This window comes from Gossypium arboreum, unplaced genomic scaffold (genome assembly GCF_025698485.1).
Source record: "Gossypium arboreum isolate Shixiya-1 unplaced genomic scaffold, ASM2569848v2 Contig00608, whole genome shotgun sequence".
Classification (NCBI taxonomy): Eukaryota; Viridiplantae; Streptophyta; class Magnoliopsida; order Malvales; family Malvaceae; genus Gossypium; species Gossypium arboreum.
The window spans coordinates 1,364-4,451 of record NW_026440722.1 but is presented as its reverse complement, the minus strand read 5'-3'; the positions used below and the strand labels follow the sequence as shown (position 1 = coordinate 4,451).

General features: G+C 39.6%; 1 non-coding gene across 1 annotated transcript; it reads right to left on the bottom strand.

Moving 5' to 3' along the window:
• Positions 1 to 628: 628 nt before the first annotated feature.
• On the bottom strand, positions 629 to 735 carry LOC128289191 (small nucleolar RNA R71). Its single transcript, XR_008278884.1, has one exon. It is a non-coding gene; the product is annotated as a small nucleolar RNA R71 (small nucleolar RNA).
• Positions 736 to 3,088: the final 2,353 nt, after the last annotated feature.

The following is a 3,088-nucleotide window of genomic DNA, read 5'->3' as shown; positions in this document are numbered from 1 at the left end:
TATTATTATTACTAATTAATTTACTTTTTCTTTCTCTTGGCAGGTTTTTATAGTTTATGACTAGAAGAAAGCCATCAGGACCACTGCATTTTGATGAAGAGATCGATCGCACAATTAGTAGAAACCAAAGAGAAATAAGGCGAAGCTTAAGATACATGAAGAACGAGCAAGAAGACGATACTCAACCTTCAACTGAAGAGATGGCTTAAAACCAAGGCAATCAACTGCCTTCTGCAATTGTGGCTAATCAAAATCCTGCTCCACGTACTATGTATGACTATGCTAAACCTTCTTTAACAGGAACTGAGTCAAGTATAGTTAGACCTGCAATTGCTGTGAATAATTTCATATTGAAACCTAACACAATCCAGATGATACAACAGTTTTTTAGTTTGATGGTTTGCAGGATGAGGATACCAACACGCACTTAGCGGATTTTCTAGAATTTTGTGACACTTTCAAAATTAATGGCATTTCTGATGATGCCATTCACCTTCGGTTATTCCCTTTTTCACTGAGAAACAAAGCTAAACAGTGGTTGAACTCGTTACCACGAGGATCCATCACTACTTGGGAACAAATGACCGAAAAATTTCTACTAAAATATTTTTCACTGGCTAAAACGGCTAAGTTTTGTAATGATATCTCTTCTTTTGTGCAGATGGACTTAGAAACACTTTACGATGTATGGGAGAGATACAAGGATCTATTGCGAAGGTGCCTTCACCATGGGTTACCTCTATGGCTGCAAATTCAAACGTTCTATAATGGTGTGAATCCCTCGACACGACAAATGATTGACGCAGCTGCTGAAGGAACCATTAACAACAAAACACCTGAAGAGGCTTATGAATTCATTGAAGAAATATCACTGAATAACTATCAGTGGCAAGTCGTGAGGACTAAGCCGACAAAAACGGCCGGCGTTTATAACATCGACTCAGTCACTATGCAGTCAAATTAGGTAGAACTTCTCAATAAAAAGATTGATGGTTTACTTGGTTCTACGTAGGTACATCCAGTCAGGAGGTGTGACTCAAGTGGAAGAGGAGTGCATACAGAATATCAATCCTTCAATCCTACAACCGAAGAGGAACAAGTCAACTATATGGGTAACAATAACTGTAGATCTCAAAATAACCCGTACAGTAATACTTATAATGTAGGTTGGAAGAACCACCCAAATTTCTCTTGGGGTGGTCAAGGAATCAAATGCCACAAAATCCTCAGGGTTTTCAACAGCCACCTTATCAATAAGAGAAGAAACTGAACCTTGAAGAGATGCTCTCTAAATTCATCTCGGTATCAGAAACCCGTTTCCAAAATACCGAGACAGCACTTAAGAATTAACAAGCATCGATCCAAGGGCTTGAAACTCAGATAGGCCAGCTATCGAAACTAATCTCCGAATGACCACAAGGTAGCTTACCAAGTAATACTGAACCTAATCCAAGGGAACACCTCAACGCAATTAGTACTCAAGATAAGGAAAGAGTCATTGTGCCTGAGCCGGAATTGATGCAAGAAACTGTGGTAAGCAAAGGTAAAAGTGAGGTAAGTCATAACAAAACGGTGAATAAAGAATATAAACCTCATGTCCCATACCCTAACGGGACAAGGAAAGACCCCTCAGTCGAACAATTTGGTAAATTCCTTAAGCTTTTGAAAAAAATTACATATTAACTTATCGTCTATTGAAGCTCTGTCGCAGATGCCGAATGTAATGAAATTTTTAAAAGAGTCATAGTAAATAAGCGAAGTTGAATGACGTCGCATGTGGAGCTAAACGCAATCGCTCAATGATTCTACGTAATAAGCTACCCCACAAATTGAAAGATTCAGGGAGTTTTACAATTCCTTGCTTAATTGGTAGTTTAGATATAAGTCATGCATTAGCTGATTTAGGGGCTAGTATTAACGTCATGCCTTACAAAATGTTTAAGCAACTAGGTCTTGGGAAACCTAAACAAACTAGGATAAGCATTCAATTGGCAGATAAAACTATAAGATTTCCTAGGGGTATTATTGAAGATGTACTAGTGAAAGTAGATAAGTTTATATTTCCCTTTGATTTCATTGTTCTAGACATAGAGGAGGATAATAACACCCCTTTGATTTTAGGGAGGCCCTTTTTAGCAACTACTAAAACAATTATTGATGTTGGCACTGGTGAGCTTACACTTCGTGTGGGAGACGAAGCGATCACTCTTCAAGCTCGTAATTCTAGCATCACATCAAGCATTGAAGGTAATGGTCCACACCAGTTAACTAAAACTGACAATATGACACAACCTACTTTGCAGAAATTGAGTTTCAAAGAAGTTCACGAGCCATGTTCCAACAATGATAGAGGACACATTCATGAAGAACAAAGGCTACGAATAGAGGAGCTAGACGAATGGCGAGCACATAAATCGAGAACACAAGATAAATCGAAACTATGCCAAAATAAGCCCGATACCTCCCCAAATCAACTTAAGGTTGGTGATAAAGTCTTACTAGATGCCGTAGATCCCCACATTGTCACTACCACACCGAATGAGGCCCTCTTACGGTACTCAGTATTTTTCCATTCGGTACGGTGGAGGTGAGTTATTCCAAGTTCGGCACTTTTAAGGTAAACAACACCCGATTAAAACCTTATTTTGATGAGATTGATAGTAGGAATGAGGAGTATAAACTCCTCAAACCACCATGACCATTCACTGAAGAGGTAAGTCGAGCTTAGACTATAAATAAGGGGTTCTCGGGAGGCAACCCGAGCACTAACATATTTTGATTTCTTTATTTTTAATTTTTAACACTTTAAATCACTAACTTTATCTTTGAATTGCAAAGTTTTTTAGCACACACGACCAGGAACACGGGCGTGCCTAAGGCCGTGGCCAAGCAGGGGAAGAGATACGGCTGTGCTTAAGGCCGTATGAAAATAGGGCAAAAAAATTTCCCCAACAAGGGCTACGATAAAATGCCACGGCCGTACAATATGGCCTGTCAAAACAACACGGGTGTGTCACACGCCCGTGTGGAAGACCCGTGGTTGAAACTGAGAAACTAGCACGGGCATGCGACACGCCTGTGTCTAACA